Source organism: Marmota monax, unplaced genomic scaffold, assembly GCF_021218885.2.
Source record: "Marmota monax isolate L192 unplaced genomic scaffold, Marmota_monax_Labrador192_F-V1.1 WCK01_AAM20220418_F8-fsc00030, whole genome shotgun sequence".
NCBI lineage: Eukaryota > Metazoa > Chordata > Mammalia > Rodentia > Sciuridae > Marmota > Marmota monax.
Window position 1 is genome coordinate 13,243,450 of NW_026691988.1, and position 17,611 is coordinate 13,261,060.

General features: G+C 38.8%; 1 long non-coding RNA gene across 1 annotated transcript; it reads right to left on the reverse strand.

Moving 5' to 3' along the window:
* Positions 1 to 9,322: 9,322 nt before the first annotated feature.
* On the reverse strand, positions 9,323 to 17,127 carry LOC131424372 (uncharacterized). The gene is made up of 3 exons (XR_009227249.1): positions 17,030 to 17,127; positions 11,585 to 11,662; positions 9,323 to 9,494 (listed from the first exon to the last, which is right to left on the reverse strand). It is a non-coding gene; the product is annotated as an uncharacterized LOC131424372 (long non-coding RNA).
* Positions 17,128 to 17,611: the final 484 nt, after the last annotated feature.

The window sequence follows — 17,611 nt, forward strand, 5'->3', positions numbered from 1 at the left end:
AGAAGCCAGATTTCTTCCTATAGCCTACAAAGCACTTCTTGATCTGACCCTGTCTGGTTCTTCCCAACACTACCTGCCCTACACAGACTCCCAAGGTCACCTTCACCATTTGGTTCAAGCTGTTCCCTCTGTGGGAAGTTCTTTCTCCAGCCCCCCACAGAGCTGCTGCTTAGCAGTTTGGTTTCCATCTTGGAAAGGCCTCTCCCAAGTCCTCTCTCTGCCTCTGCTCTTTGCTTCCTTCCTAGCAGTGAGTGATCATGGTATTTGCTTATTTGTTCACTTCCTGCTAGACTGTGGACCAAGTGAGGATGGGATCAAGTGTGCTCTGTATTCCTAGAATCCAGACCATTTCTATTTGAATAATTGAATAAAGCTTGGAAAGTTAAGAATGAGTACATTTTCTGTAAAAAATACATACACACACACACACACACATATATTTAGATCCCCCCCCCCTTTTTTTTTTTTTTTTGAGTGATTCTCCCACCTCAGGCTCTCAGTTTCTTTGCACTTTGTATTGGAGAAAAATATACACAAATATATACACTCCCTATGTAAGGCATCTTAAATCTATTCGGCACTTTCTGTATTTGTCCACTAGATGATGGGACAAATATTCACTTGTGCTTAGCACTTGACCTAGAGCTGTTGATGACACACAGTTAAATCTGGCCTTCCTCTGAGGAACAGTGTCTTTGGTAGAAAACAGACCTGTTTTAGCACAAGTGCTAATTCAGAGCTGGGCCCAGTGGCCCACACCTGTAATCCCAGCAATTTAGAAGACTAAAGCAAAAGGATTACAAGTTCAAGGCCAGCATCAGCAATTTAGCAAGGTCCTAAGCAATTTAGCAAGACCCCATGTAAAAAAAAAAAAAAAAAAAAAAAAACCAACGTACAAGGGCTAGGGATATAGCCCAGTGGTAAAACTTCTGGGTTAATGGTAAAGCACCTCTGGGTTCAATCCCCAGTACCAATAAAAGAGTTAATAAAAAAAAAATGATAGAACCACTTGCAAAGTAAAAACAGAGATGCCCTATTCCTATAGCACAGTAATTCTACATCTAAATGGACTCTTACATGTGCACAAGGAGAAAAATTTAAATTTTTCATTTGTAACACAATTTATTATGTCCAAAATGTGAGAAAACTCAGTAGGAAAATGGATACAAAAACGGCAGTTTCTTTATTTGGTAAAATCTATGTTGTCATTAAATTAAACATCCAGATTCAGAAACTTGAATAAATCTCAAAAATAAAAAGTCTAAAACTATAGTTGCAAAAGAATACATTTAACATGCTACTATTTATTAAACATTTTATAATAGAAAAAACAACAGCACTTGGAAAGCAGTATGGAGATTCCTTGGAAAACTGGGAATGGAACCACCATTTGACCCAGCTATTCCTCTTCTCAGACTACACCCAAAGGACCTAAAAACAGCATATTACAGGGACACAGCCACATCAATGTTTATAGCAGCACAATTCACAATAGCTAAACTGTGGAGCCAACCTAGATGTCCTTCAGTGGATGAATGGATAAAAAAAAATGTGGCATATATACACAATGGAATATTCCTCAGCAATAAAAAACAATAAGATCATGGCAATTGCAGGGAAATGGATGGCATTAGAGAAAATTATGCTAAGTGAAGTTAGCCATTCCCCCCAAAACAAATGCAGAATGTCTTCTCTGATATACGGGTGGTGACTCAAAATGGGGTTGGGAGGGAGAGCAAGGGAGGAAGATTACTTCTAGATAGGGAATAGGGGTGGGAGGGAAAGGGAGGGAAAAGGGGAATAGCATGGATGGTGAAAGGAGACCCTCATCATTATACAAAATATACGTATGAAGATGTGAATATGGTGTCAACATACCTTATATATAATCAGAGATATAATAAATTGTGGTATAAAGGTGTATTAAGAATTGTAATGCAAAAATAAAGAAATAAATAATAAAAATAAAATAGAAAAAAACAACAGTACATTTGTTTGTGGAGATATAGGGATGTACTGAATGCCAGAAATTCTACTTTTAGATATATAGCAAGAGGAAATAAAATCATTGCTATGGTTTGAAACTGAAAAGTCTCCCAAAAGCTCACTTGTTGAAGGCTTGGTCTCCAAAGCATCCATGTTCAAATGTAGGCTTTTGGAAGGTGATTGGATCATGAGGGCTTTGACCTCATCAAGAAATTTATCCACTGATGGATTCCTAATGTAAGGGGTTATTGGGAGGTGGTGGAAACCGTAGGAGGTAGAGGAAGTAAGGAAGTCTTAGGGGGTAGAGGCAGGCCCTGGGAGGCTAGTGTCTTGTCTCCAGCTCCTCTCTGCTCCTCTCTGTTCCTCTCAGCTTCCTGGTTGCCATGGATATTTTCTCCCTTATGTATTGCACGTGTGATAGTCTGCCTTGTCTTGGGTCCAAAGCAATGGTGCCAAGCAACCATGGGCTGAAACCTCTTAAACTGTTAGCCAAAATAAATCCTTCCTACCTTAAGTTGCTTTATTCAGGTATTTTGTCACAGCAACAGACAGCTGATTAATACAATCACTATCTCAGAGAGCTATCTTTACTTCCATATTCCTTGCATAAGTATTCATAATATCCGAGATATGGGGACACCTACATATATATTGATAGTTAAGTGGTATCTATCTATCTATACCATGGTGGTGGTGGGTATGTACCTTTATACTGTGGTAATATTATGTATTCTTCTGTGACATAATATTTTTCAGCTGCAGAAAAGAGACCCTGTCATTTTGACAACGTGGATGAACCTGGAGGACACTAGGCTTACTGAAAAAAGTTAGGCAATGAAAGACAAATAGTGCATGAACTCACTTATATATGAAATCTAAAAATGCTGAATGCATATAAACACAAAGCAGAGTGGTAGTTACCAGTGGTCAGGAAGTGGGGAAGGTGGAGTAATGTCGATCAAAGGGTGCAAACTTGCAGATATAAGATGAGTAAGTTCTGGGGATCTAACATAAAACAAAGAGACTATAGTTAATAATAATGGATTCTGCACTAAAAATTTACTAAGAAAGTAGATCTTAAATACTCCCCCATAACAAATTATACAATGGGTTTAGTTCAGTGTTGACTGTGGATTAGAAAAGGTATGTTTTACTCAGCTTTTTCATCACTGTGACAAAGAGACCTGACAAAAACAACGTAGAGGAGGAAAAGTTCATTTTGGCTCATGGTTTCAAAGGTTCAGTCTTTAGTGGGCTGGATCCATAGCAGAGAGAGCTCTACTTACCAGGGACAAAATGTAAACCCCCAAGTCATACCCCCGTGACCTACTTCCTTCAGCCACACCCTACATGCACACAGTTATCACCCAGTTAATCCATAATGGTGGAGCAATCTACTGATTAGTTTAAATCTCTCCTAATCTAATCATTTCACCTCTGAAAATTCTTGCATTGTCTCACACATGAGCTCTGGGGGGACACCTAATATCTAAACCATAATAGGGCAGAAGTTAAAAAGTGGACTCAGTGGTATATTGCTTATCTAGCATGGATGAGGCCCTGGGTTCCATCCCCAGCACCACAGAAACAAGCAAGCAAACACAAAACAAAAGAGAGAGCGAGAGAAGAATAAAAGAACCTAAAAAAGATTTTTTTTTCTCTTTTCTTTTGTCTTGTTGCAGTGGGGAGTAAATGATCTCAACTGCATGCAGTCAGAGGAGAAGTAAAATATCAGACTGCTCTTACACCAGGTTGAGAAGTAAGGCATTTCCCTTCAGAGAAGTACTGTGAGACCAAAATGCCCGGGACTTAGCCTTGCTTTTTAAAAATCTTTTCAAACGTATAATTAAAGTATCTAATATAGAGTAGACATTCAAATATTTGTTGAAATAACTATTGAATAAATGTATGTCCTCTACTTTTAGCCCAAATGCCTTCAGGAAATCACCTAGCGTACTCTTCTCTGGAGCTTGTAACACTAAGTTTTTTATTTTCAAACTCATTCCTTATACTCAGGGCTGGTCATCCGCTGAAACTCCGTTCTCCTTATCCAAAGTTGAAGATCTCTTTCCTGAACCCACAGCTCCTCCAGCAATTTATTTGCTTTCTTATCCTATCTCTCGAAGCCAGACCTCTTCTGTCTTCCATGGAAACAGTTATCGTATCTGACATACCGAATCTCAGCTCACAGGAGTGTTAGTTTAAGATCGCCAAGAACAGATGCCAAATGGGATTGGAAGTGCAAGAACATATTACAGGAACATGCTTCATAGGGTAAAGGGAAGGGATAGGAAAAGATGGGGGAGCCCTCCATCTGCAGTGCAGGTCTGAATCTGAAAAGGAGCCAAAGGAGGAGGACTAGCAGGAAAAGGCTCTGAGGACAGAACAGTTCTGAGATTTCAGCTAGGCTAATGGAGAGTCCTTGAGACTAACCTACCCTTCAGGGAGGTCCAAGGGACGGTAGGAGTGGCTGGGTTCTGATCCCTCCATAGAGCTCAGCAGTTGGCTAGGTTTGGGGGGATCCCGGGGGATAGATGTAGACAGAGCAGGTTGCAGCAGCTAGCACCCTAAAAACACACCCTGGATCTTCTCAGTGGTGCATCTTCATGGTGACCACAGGGAAAGAATTTAGAAATGTTCCTCTGGTGTTGCCCTTCCAGCCCTGGTAACAAATGGGCATTTTCAATTGCTCTTTGGAAATGAGACTCTGCTCTTGTTTACTCTGTGCTTGCCAGGCTTTTACTTGTCTTGGCACACATATGAAATGATAATGAATCAACAGCATGTTGTAGTAAATAGTGGAGACTGCTGTTGGAAGAGGCTCAGGCGCCTCTGTTATTCAGATGATTGATGGATTCACTGTCCCAAACCTCCTTCAGCCCATCTGAAGCACAGGGTAGGGAAGCAGTGAGCTAATCCATTGGTTACTTTGCAGAAGGAATTTCTCTCTGCAGTGATTTTTAACTGTGACTGTTCTTTAGAATCACATGGCAGGCTTTTAAAAAATAATAATTGTGCTGGCTCTCCACTGCAGACAATTCAAAAGTCCTGGGGCAGACTCCAGTTACTGGCATATTGGTTTTTATGTTTTCATGTGCAGAGTTGAAAGCCACTGTTCTGTGTCTACTGCAATGACAGAGCAATGGGAGAGAGATCTTGAAGGGAGATGAGCAGGTCTTTAAAGAATACATCCTTAATTCTAGTTAGAGTTGGGCCAGTTACTAACAAAAAGGTCAAGCTGACCCCCATTAGGACAATTATAGCCTTCACTGTTCCCCTTGGTTGTCTAGGGAAATGTACAAGGCTGGGTTTCACAGATATGCCATCATGGCCAGCTAGCACTTAAATTCTGAATTTGTGTGGAAAGCAAGACTCAGAATAGCCAATCTGATACTGAAGAAGTTTTGTAGTTTTATTAACATTTACACCACAGCTATTGGCAAACGCCAAAACTCATAACCTTTTTTATTTAAACCAGGTAGTTGAGTTAATGGCAAACCTCTGCTCTTAAGTATCTTTGTTTTGTTCATTTGTTTGGTACTTGGGACACAACCTAGGGATGTTTTACCACTGAGTGTGGCTGAGGTTGTATCCTCAGCCTTGTTTATTTTTTTTTAAACAGGTTCTCATTAAGTTGCCTTAGGATTTACAATCCCACTCCTTCAGGTTGTGTTTAGATGGAATATTTATGAAATTTAAAAACAAACTGAGAAACAACCTTATCATAGATTTTATCTTATTCATTTGGATGGAAAAGAGGTTTTCAGTAGGAAAAAAATATATGTATGTAAGAGTTGTATTTCCTGGAATAATTCTTACTTTAGTGAGCAACTGTGCTTAAGTGGTTATGGTTTTCACAACAGACACACTTAGATTGCAAAACCCACCATAGCCTTGTGTGTGACATTCAACTCAGTACAAGTACGTTGGGCAAGTATGAAAATTACAGAGGAAGTATGAGGAGCACGGGGATGACCAAATTCCAGCTTCTCTCTTTCATGGTGAGTATAAAATCCCTCCAAAGTGATAATTTGGGGACATGTTATTCTATCAAGTCACCATTATGTGTACATGGACATTAATTGGCTTGTAGACATCCAAACTCTTGTCAAATGGTTAAGGACAGCATGATTTAAATTTCTTAGAACTTAAGAAGATGTAAAAAATAATGTAAGGAAACTCTGTGTGTGTGTGTGTGTGTGTGTGTGTGTGTGATGTAGGGGTGGGTGTGAGTTAGTGAAGTGAGAGAACAGGAGGAGAGGATAAGTAAAGAAGGCAGAGAGAGAGAAGATGGATAGGGATAGGAATGAAAAACAAGAATAGAGGAATAAATAGAAATATGTGGTTAGAGATAGATGGTTATAAGCAATGAAGTGCCCAACTTATTGCTTAATTCCAGAAAAATTTATTACATGCCATCTCTATTAGGAGCTGGGATACAGCAATAGACAAAATCAAATAAAGCCCTCCTTTACAGTTTACATTCTAGAAGATTCTATGCAGCTATCAAACCTAAGTGAATAACCATCCTACAAAATAATCTGAGAAAGTGCCTATTAATAGGTTTTTTTAAAAGACGAAAGAGGTACATTAAAATTTTCCCTTTTTGTATTTTATTACTTTGACAAATAATAATTTTATTTTTTGAGGTACAACATGATATTTTATTAGGTATATATTATGGAATGATTAGATCAAGCCAGATAATAAATCCATCACCTCAAATCCATATGAGAACATGTAAAATATACTCTTTAAGCAATTTTCAGTTATATGATATATTATTATTAATGTATTTTTATTTTTTATTACTCACTATGCTGTATAATGGATCTCAAAATGTTCCGCCTGTTTAATTGAAATCTTATCTCCTTTACCAGTAAACCTCCACTATCTCTGCCGCCACCAGCCCAGTCTGGTAACCACCATTCTATTCCCTACTTCTATGACTTCAGCGTTTTAAGACTCCACATGCAAGAGACATCAGACAGTATTTGTCTTTTTGCATCTGCTTTATTTCACTTAGCAAAATGTCATTCAGGCCATTCCTGCTGTTGCAAATGACAGCATTTCTGTCTTTAGAAAGAAATACCTATCATCAAATACATGCCATCCATAGATAAATATGTGGCATATATACCACATCTATTAAACACTTAGGTGATCCCATATCTTGGATATTATCAATAGTGCTGTAATGAACATGAAAGTGCAGAAATACCTTCAACATACTGGGGTGTGTGTGTGTGTGTGTGTGTGTGTGGTGTTGGGGCTTGAACCCAGGACCTCACACATACTAAGCATGCATTCTACTACTGAGCTACACCCTCAATACCCCAATGTCCTGATTTCAATTCCTGGGATACATACTCAGAAGTGGGATTACTAGATCATATGGTACTTCTATTTTTAGATTTTTGAGGACTCTCCATAATGTGTTCCATAATGACTACACTAGCTGACACAGCTGACATTTCCATCTGGACCGTACAGTGTTTTCTTCTTCTCCACAGCCTCTCCAACACTTGCTGTCTTGTGTCTTGTTTTATTTTCATTGCTAGGGATTGAACCGTGAATGTTTTAACACTGAACTCACCTAAGGACATTCCCAGCCCTCACCCTTCTCCCTCTCTTTCTTTGAGACAGGGTCTCACTAAGTTGTTCAGGATGGACTTGAACTTGTGATTCTCCTGCCTTAGCCACAGGAGTCATTGGGGTTATAGGAATGTGCCACAGTGCCCAGAATCTCAAGACTGAAAATAAAAATTGAGTGTATCCCTCACTAATCATCAGGGAAATTAAAATTAAAACCACAATGAGACATTCCCACACACTTTTTGGAATGACTATCATAAAAAAATCAAAAGATGACAGACACAGTGGCACACTCCTACAATCCCAGCTACTCGGGCTCCTGGGATAGATTGTTAACAGTATCTCCCTTTTCTTATTTTCTATAGGAACTTTGTGAAGTTTATGTTTTCAGGGCACTCATTTTAAGATTGTCTACTAACTCCACCTTGAAACATTTTTTTCATTAACTAGAAAAACACACACACACAAATGGGACAGGACAAATTTTATTCCCCATTCATAATACTTCAGGAGCATTCCTACTCTCCTCCTGACCTTCACAGAGCAAGGTTAAATAAGGAGGGCCATCTTATCACTCATTAACAAGTGGAATAACAATAGAGTAGGCCTTGTTAGCATGGCTGAGGTAGAAGACATAAGAAAAAGGAAGGCTATATAAAAGGATATATAAAAGAAAATAAGATTTTAATTTCGTAGTCCTGCCTACTTTTTGAGGTCTGTCACTCCCTAAGTCTGTCTCCTTTTCAAACCTATTATTCCCAAGAGAAATCTGGGATATCTATAAGTTTTCTGAGAAGTCTGTAAATCATCCTGGGCACTGATAACTAACCCACTATAATTAGATTGATCAAAGAGAGCCAGGCTATCTTGAGGAACCCATAATTTTGAGGACTTCCCAGCATTATCTATTGATCAGATAATAAAGTCCATGTCAACCTGAGGATCTGGAGATTGACCAGACCACCAGATCCTGTAATGAGATCACCAGACTGATAACATTCCTATATGCCTTCCCAAACCTACTCCTCACCAAGTTTCCTTTAAAAGAAGAGCTGGGACCTCCCTCCCCCAAACAAATATCTCACTCTTGAGATGGCTTACACTCTCCTTTGAATGTATATTCTTTGCTTTGTCCCCAAAGGCATCTCTGTCTTTAGACTGTCCCTGTCATCCCTTGATTGTGTATATGCTTTTCTATATAAACCTCACTCTCTGACTTTAACTGGCGCCATGCTGAAACTCATTTCTGTCATGTATGCCAAGGATCCTGTTGGTCTTAAGTTCTTCCTTCTCTCTGGTACCTCCTTGGGCTCCTCTTCAGGGCACCCATTCTCTTCTGACAAAATGAAATTCTGGAGAAGAAATGAAGGACAAAAGAGAAGTTTGTCTAGAAACTGTTTCATGCAGAAGGTTCTGGGAAGGAACAGTTTCTGTCACTCCTTTTAGATAAGCACAGGACCTGAATGCACTCTTCCATTTCTTCACCAAAGAAAGAAATACTCAGCTTCCCACATACTAAGTGTTACCTAGAGGGAGAAGTAGATCACTGGGGAGCTGAAAGGCAGGGACATGGGTTACAGAAAGACCAGGACACATGACACCCACACAAATGTACTGATTTGCATCATGCTCTGGACTCCCCAAATAAGATTTTCTTCTGTTCTGGTAATCACTAAGGACACACTTAAAGTATTTCACAAATTTTTATTATGATTATTGTTGCTGCTGTCACCAAGGCAGTAAACCATAAAGTAGACCCTCTCCCATACACCTCCCCTGCTACCAATGAAAATTCAGAACATGGGGCTGGGATTATGGCTCAGCGGTAGAGTGCTCGCCTAGCACAAGCGGGACCCGGGTTCGATTCTCAGCACCACATAAAAATAAAGGTATTGTGTTGTGTTCATCTACACCTAAAAATAAATAAATAAATAAATAAATATAAAGAAAATTCAGAACACTGCCTCCATACTTCATTGAAAACTGACAGTGGGTGTCAGTTATGGTTTGGATATGAAGTGTCCCTCAGAATCATATTTTGAGGGCCAGACCCCCCATGCAGCAGTGTATAGAGGTGGGGCATTTGAAAAATGATTGGATCATGAGGGTTCTGACTTCATCAGTGGACTGAAAAATAAATGTAGTACTGGGAGGTGGTGGAAACTGTAGGCAGGTGTGAGTAGGTCACCAGGAGGACTTTATCTTTTCCCTGTCTCTACTCTGTCCTTCTTCCTCTGCTTCTGTGAGCAGAGAAGTTTTCTTCTACCATGCCCTTCCACCATGATGTTCTGCCTCGCTTCAGGCCCAGAGAAGTGGCACCATCTGACCCTGGACCAAAATCTCGGAAACCATGAGCTAAAATAAAACTTTCTTCTTTCAAAAAAAATTATCTATCTATCTATCTATATCTATATCTATATCTATATATAGATATATATATATATATAGATAGATAGATATAGATATAGATATAGATAGATAGATAGATAGATAGCATCAATAAGTTGACTAACACAGATGTCACACAGTAGCAGTCAACACCCACTTTTTACTGTGCCATGGGAAGGAGGGAGAAACAGTGAAGTTGTGTGTGTCCAAGAACTGCATTCTTATCTTTCTCTTCCCTCTGAATTCTCAGTATGTCCCTTTACTTTGATCTGAGACTAGGATACTGACAGTTTTAACATAAGAAGTACTCAAGGAAGGAGAAGGAAATCACTGAGTAAAATGCTACATACCAGAAGTTTCATTTTTCTCAATCTTAAACATAAAACAGCATGTTACTATTTTTATTACCTTTAGTGTACAGGTAAATAAATAGAGGTTCAAAAGTGAATTTCATTGGGTCATATTTGCTAATAAATGGGGAAAACAGAATGCACATCTGAATCTCTTCAATTACAGAATATATATTTTGCCCTGTATATGGTGTGGTGATATGAATTAGACTAGGGTGTCAGGCAAAATCAGAATTCAAAAGCTGGTTTCATTGCTTTCCAATCATGTGATTTTAGCCTGAATATTGTCATCTATACTATGGAGATCAACTACACATACTCATGGAACAACTAAAAGAATTAATGAAATAATGTTTCTAAAATCATAGCATAGCATGTTACATAGTAATTGTGGTAATTGAGTGAGACTACTTGGGCCAACATATATCCAGGTTAAGGGATCCTTATTTAACTTTCATTACCAAGAGCATTCATTCTAATTTTTAAAAAGAGTTCTTTTTTTACTCTTCTCTCTGTTCAAAAATTTATAATTTCCTTGTGAATAGTTCTGCCTCCTCTGTAAAAGATGATTTCTTCATAAATAACAGTTTTGCAAGGATTTGGTGCCTTTCTCAGTCATACAAAAAAAAAAAAAACATATTTGTAGACAGTGATGATAACTCTCCATCTCAGTTTTCCATGATGAATTTTTTTTTTGCCATTTCTCTTCTTTAGCCTGACCTTCTTTAACTCTTATCTATGTATGTTTATCAAATATGTATCAAACATCTTTACAGGGTATATTTCTCTAAAAAAATGACTCCATTCTAAAATGTCAAGGCATGAGAAAACCTCAATTAGGATAGTTAAGTGACATTTTTAGCTTTCATTCTAAAATGTCAAGGCATGAGAAAACCTCAATTAGGATAGTTAAGTGACATTTTTAGCTAGCCATATCCTTTCCTAAATGTTTTTGGTAAATGTGTGTGTATTCATATATCATTTTATCAAATCAGAGATTTTCAGTCAGGAATTTCAAAGTTTAGACTCAGAGATGCCTTTCTTGGGTACAAACTGAGACTTAGACATCAGAATTTCCATGTGATATTTGGAAATTTGAGGAAGTGAGAAGGTGGCTGCCAGATGTGTGGAAAGTCAGCCTGGTGTGGGAGGAAAAGACATCAAAGTGCTTTCTCCAACTCCTTTGCTCTGAAAGGCCAGAGGAGTCTCCTTTAAGAAGCTTCTGAGCCTCATGGACTGTCTTCTAACAGCAGGTCCTTTCTCACCTTTTTAGGTCCATAATGTACACACTAAGCAGATCTTTTTCCTGTTGCGCTTGTGCTCTCAGAAGACTAAGTGGTGTGCTGGAGAAAGAAAGAGAAAAGGAAGGCATGAATTCTGCTATAGGCATTTTCACTCTGGTTTAAATGAATTAAAATGACTTCTACTCATGCAAAAGTTACAAGGCTCATTCTTCAAGAACAGAGCTGATAACACTTGCTGTAAAGCCAAATGCATTTAGACTTAGAAGATGAAACATGGACATGAGAAATTAGCAGGTGAATTACTCTGTAGGCTTGCAAGTCAAGAGACCTGGGCTTTCAGTTTGTCTCTAGCTTTGTATGCCATCTAATTCAATCACTTAATTTATTCTATTTATTTCTTTATTTATAAAGCATGGATTAATTAATCTGTAGGTCTCTTTCCAAAATATGTTTCTAAAACTCCAAGTGGAAAATATGTAAACTCAAGACAGCAAAGGCATCTTTAGGAACCACTTAGTGTTACATACCCATCCTCTGGTAAGGAAAACTGAGGGGTGAGTGAGTCATGGGTCCTGTGGACAAGGGCTTAGGTTCTATGGAGAAAATCAGATGTGCACCAGTGTGCATCTGTGACTTCACAACCAAATGGGCTAATAATACTCTAACAGAGGTCCAAGGGAGGTAAGATAATGGTGTCTGAATAAAGCCATTGATTTTATATATTTTACTTACTAAGGAAGTGGAAAAATTCAAAAGACCTCCCAAACTGATAACTTTACCTTGATCTGAACCTCTATTCGTTACTATTTCAATCTACATACATGTCTCTCTATGTCTCTCTCTCTTTCTCTCTCTCTCACACATATAAGACACATACTCATACACATGCACATACATATATCAGGTTTTACATCACACACAAGATGTATTTAATTTTTTTTAATTAATCCATGTTATCGATGCACTGGGAGAACTCCAGTCTCTAGCAAGGTAAACAGATTCTGAACAATGGAAGTGAAAGGGAGTTTACTGCGTTGGCTCACTGAGATCACAGAACTGAAGGGGAAGCACAAGAACCTGGATAAGAAAGTTCACAGGAAGCAGCTGGCTCCAGGGGATTCTGTGACAACAGAAACCCTGTTGAGTTCACCAGTGAGCCATCAGAACTAGAAGGTGTGAGTTCCAAGTACTCTCAAGACTCAAAATCCTGGATGGCAAAACCTGGTTAGTTTGGATTTGGCTTTGTTGTCACCACTTGCAAGTTGAGGGAGGGCTCCTTGGTTTCTGGTACTCCAAGGTTGCACAATAGGATGTGGTAGGGAACTGGGAGATGTCAATGCCCCAAAAGGAAAGAGAGAAGGGATGTTGAGCAGTCAGTACCAACAAACGTCCATATCACATTCACAGCTCCTGATGCATCCTGTGAAGCTCCTGTGAGCAGTTAATGTGTACCCAGCAGCAGAAGGAAATGTTGGAAAGAGCTGGTGAGGGTGTCAGAGAATCTAGATTTGAAACTTCATTCTCTACTAAGCATGAAAATTTAAACAAATCATTGGCTTCTCTGAGTCTCAAATTCCTAAACTGAAAGAGGCAAGTAGAAGCTGCTAGTTGTGTTGTGGTTGTTACAGTTAAATATATTTGTGATGGAGGTCAAATGGAATATATCAAAAAATGCATTACTTCATAAAGTACTAGGAAAGGACAAGAGACTTCTCAGGTCCAGATTAACTTTTCTTTGTATTAAAATGGCCCATATAAATTGGGTATCATTGTTATCTCTAATAACAATGATAGATTCTTAGATTCTTAGATTGGATTTGCCAGTAGAAGCAGAACTATTTTACATGATTTCTCATTTCTATTCCAAACTTCTCTTAAGGACAGTGATGATAGCTTTCGTTCCCCCTTTACATTTGCCTAATTCCCACTGTCCTGTGTCCAGCTCTTCTGCCTTATTCTTCACAAGACTTTCCTCAGCTCTGCATCTGGATCTCCCTTTTCTCAGGTTCTGCGTCATCTTTGTGTGGACCACTCATCTTGTCACCTGTTCATCCCATATTCTGTAAAGCTATTGTTACTCATTTCTTCGTGAGTCTGGGACTTGTTTTATGATTAGGCAGTGTTCTGTATATACAAGGCACAGTGCTAAATACTTCAGAGATTTCAGGCATGAGTAAAGCAGACCCAGGCCTCAAGAAACCTTGGCTGGGCAGAAAAATGAGGATCATCATTATTCAAAGTAGAGAGAAGACCTTGCGGATTTCTTAGTCTGTTAAGGTTGCTATGACAAAGTCTCAGAGAGTAGTTGGCTTAAAAACAACAAAAAATTATTTCTCACTGTTCTAGAGCCCTGGAAACCCACGATCAGAGAGCTGTCTTGGGTGGGTTCTGAAAAGGACCTCCTTTCAGGATGTAGATGATCATCTTATTGTATCTTCACTTGGCAGAAAGAGGATAAGAGAACTCTCTGGGGTCCCTTTTGTAAGATCATTAATCCCATTCATAAGGGCTCTACTCTCAATGAACATTATCTCCCAGAGGTCCCACATCCTCATACCATCACACTGGGAATCAGGAATTCAATGTATGAATTTGAAGGAGACACAAACATGCAGTCCATTGCAGTAGAGAAGTTAGCATTTGATCATTTACTTCCTCATCAAAAAATCATGTTGAAATTTGGGCAAGTGCCAGGATGAGCAAGAAGGGTTTTCCAGACAGACGGCAACTATAAAAAACAAGAACACAAGCCAACCGCACCTTTCACTTCTTTTGAGCCTACTGCGGAGTTTGGCCTGTGCTAGGTGTGACTGTGAGACCTCAGTAACCGGCAAGTGTATTAAAAAAGAAAGGAAGAGATGGAGGGAGAGAGGGAGGGAAAGAAAGAGAGAGGGAGAAAATAAAAGAAAAGAAAGAAAAAGCAGTCAGGCAAGTGAGTACACACAGAGGGTAAGAGAGAAAGAAATTGGGAAACATCTGTACTTGGGGAGTCAGAGAACTCAATATTGTACTGGGCTTTTTTTAAAAGTAAATCAAGCTGGAATATATCTTCAATGTTTTAGAGTGTTCACAGGACAGAGGTCAGAGTAGTCACAGAGGTAGTTATTACTTATAATTTATTTTATGTCCTGCGTCAGAAAATTGGGGACCTCCATGAGCCCCCAGCATAACTTCCCAAAGGAGAATCAGTAGCACTGATAAAAGGTCACACCTCAGTCTCCTCTTCCAGAGCCTCAGGTAGGGGAGTCCGGGCTCAGACTCAGTACCTTGCCTCAGCAGAACACAAAATAAATCAATCCCACCAAAATAAAATGTGGATCGGGGTCCTGGGCTTCATGTCTTTGTATTCAGGTAGACCTACTCTATCATCATTCTTGCTTTGAAAAACAAGTACATTATTCTCCTTTCCTCAGTAATTTATTCCACTGATAATTTAGCTCAATGACAATTTAGATTTTCTTCTGTCACCAGTTTTTGCCATTTACATTTTAATAAGCCAAATGGCTAAACATTCTGTTTTGAGCTATACTAAATGTACTCACTGCCCAACAAGAGTCTTTATATATGTTTGTCTCTAAATATACACATCATATTTTCCAGAAGGATCTTTTCAAGTTGCTCTGGTTTCCATTGTGACCACTACATTGTACTGACCACCCACCAATTCCTTGTTTTTCATGCATAATAAATCTTAAAGCCACATGTTTCAGCCAACATTTCTGGTAGATACTCCTCCCTTAAGGGGAGGAAATTGGTTATTTCTGCATTATTAATTAGTCATTAGCATAGGCATCTGAATGCATGCAGAGAAACAAATGTTGCAATGAAGTCCAGGTGCTCAAAGAATAGAAAGTTTCTGTAAACAAAATAAAATGGAACAAAAAGATACCCCAGCGAAACCCTATTTTGGAAGGTTTCAGAGGGCATATCTTTGTTAGCCTCAAGCACGGAGACAGCACAAAAATTTCTAGAGGAATTCTGGGCACTTATGAAAATATTCTCACTAAACCAAGAGGATATTTCAAGGAGGAATTTAATAACAACTTGGCAATGACATGGGGGCTGCAGGGCTTCCAACTTAATATTCAAGTTTCTCAACAGTTCAAATATCAAGTGTCCATGATTTACATTTGTATACACCTTGGAGGTCCATAAATAATATTTTTCTTTGACTAGAGTTCTCTCCATCCAGACACAATCCAAGGAAAGCCCTCCCAGTCTTTTTTTTTTTTCCACATCCCCTTTAAATTTCTTTGGATTCTGTCCTAACATTGGTATGATCTGTCTTGATCTTCTTAAGGATGAACCCTAAACATTCCTATTCCAGTTGGCATTCTGATATTTTTCTGATTCTTAACTATTGGAAACTTGCTGCAGATTGTAGATCACTTAAAATCCAATAGGTAGAGCTGATTTCCTAGCTGTTAACAGGATCCTACTCCTAAAAATTACCTCTACTACTATTGCGTACTTGATTGTGTTCTCTGAACTTTAGACAAACACCCGAGGAAGAAGGCAGGCAGGACACTTCTAGTTCTAGCACTTAGTACTAGCTTTTCTAGAACTTTTTAGTTGGACAGTTAGCAGCGCCCTTTGATGGTGGATAGAGAGAGCAAAAGAGCACGAGGAGGCCTGTACCTGAGTGGGTGGGAGAAATGCTGTAAGGGAAAAAAGAAAAAAAAGTAGGAAAGGGAATTTCAGAAGAGAAATCATGAAGGATCAGATTCCTAGGAGCCCCTTGACTGCTACAGCCTCCTGAAGTCTTCCCAGTGCTGTCCCAGTCAGAAATGGGAACAATGCCTCACTCCTAATCAACCCTAGGAAGATCTGGTGCCAGTGTCATGGTATATCCACGTGCTATTTTTTTTTACAAATGTTTAATTTTCTATTTTGTGTACAGATTTTTTTTTAATAAATTTCTCTGATTCTCTTTTATTCCCTACTAATTCATAAGTGGGTTTGCCTCATCCTGGGGCAAGTCATTTTATACAATAGTCCATTCTGGAGTGAGGAGAGGAAGAAGGGGAACAAGGACAGTCTTCTTTCAGGAACCTCTGACCTGAGAGCACCCTGAGGGCACACAGAGGCTGCTTTTGGCTATAGGAAAACCAAGCTCTAAAACCAGATAGCAGCCTGGCTTAAGCAAATAATCTACCTGAAAAGGGCATTTGTCATTTGAATAACAGTGGTAGTCCTGTTTGCATGGGTGAGGTCTTTGTCCTCATGGCAATACAGCAAGACTCTCTCTCTCTCAAGAATGCACTCACTCACTCACTCTCACTTACTTTTTCTGTCCCCAATACAGATGAGTCACCTAAAGCTAAGATTAGTTAAAGAGCAGAAAGTTCCAGGAGTGCTAGAATACTCCACCAGAAAGGGAGAGTTGTCTCACTGCACTTTACTATCAAAAAATGCCCTACTGATCTTTTTTTTCCTAGAAAAGAAGGTCCAGACTTTCTTCCCTACCTCATTTTGAAATTATCACCCTCTTCATCCAGCCACAAACCTCCAGAGCCACTTTTTCTCCTCCTTCATTCTCAGAATCCAAGTTCGCTCCATTCTATTTTGGCAATGTGCAAAACATTCATTTGGATTTAGCAACCTTCCAGAGGTACAAAGCAAGTCCACATCTATCTGACTTTAAAGCAGTATTCTTCATTTTTCCTTCTCATTATTTGAAACATTTTTCAACTTTCAGGTTCCATCTCAAATACAAATATTTTATTCCCCTTGTATTTTTATATCATGTTGTATTTAATTGGTAATGTATTATTACAATTTTTTGTGTCTCTGCTTATGAGGAATATTGGTCTGTAATCTTCTTGTTCTATAATGTTGAGTTGTTTTTCTTTTTATTCTTTCTTTCTGATCTTTGTGTTAAAGTAATATTGGCCTTGGGCTGGGATTTTGGCTCAGTTGTGGAGCACTTGCTTTGTGTGTGTGAAGTACTGGGTTCAATTCTCAGCACAGCAGATACATAAATAAATAAAATAAAGGTCCATCAATAACTAGAAGAAAAAAAATTTTTAAAGTAATATTGACCTCATA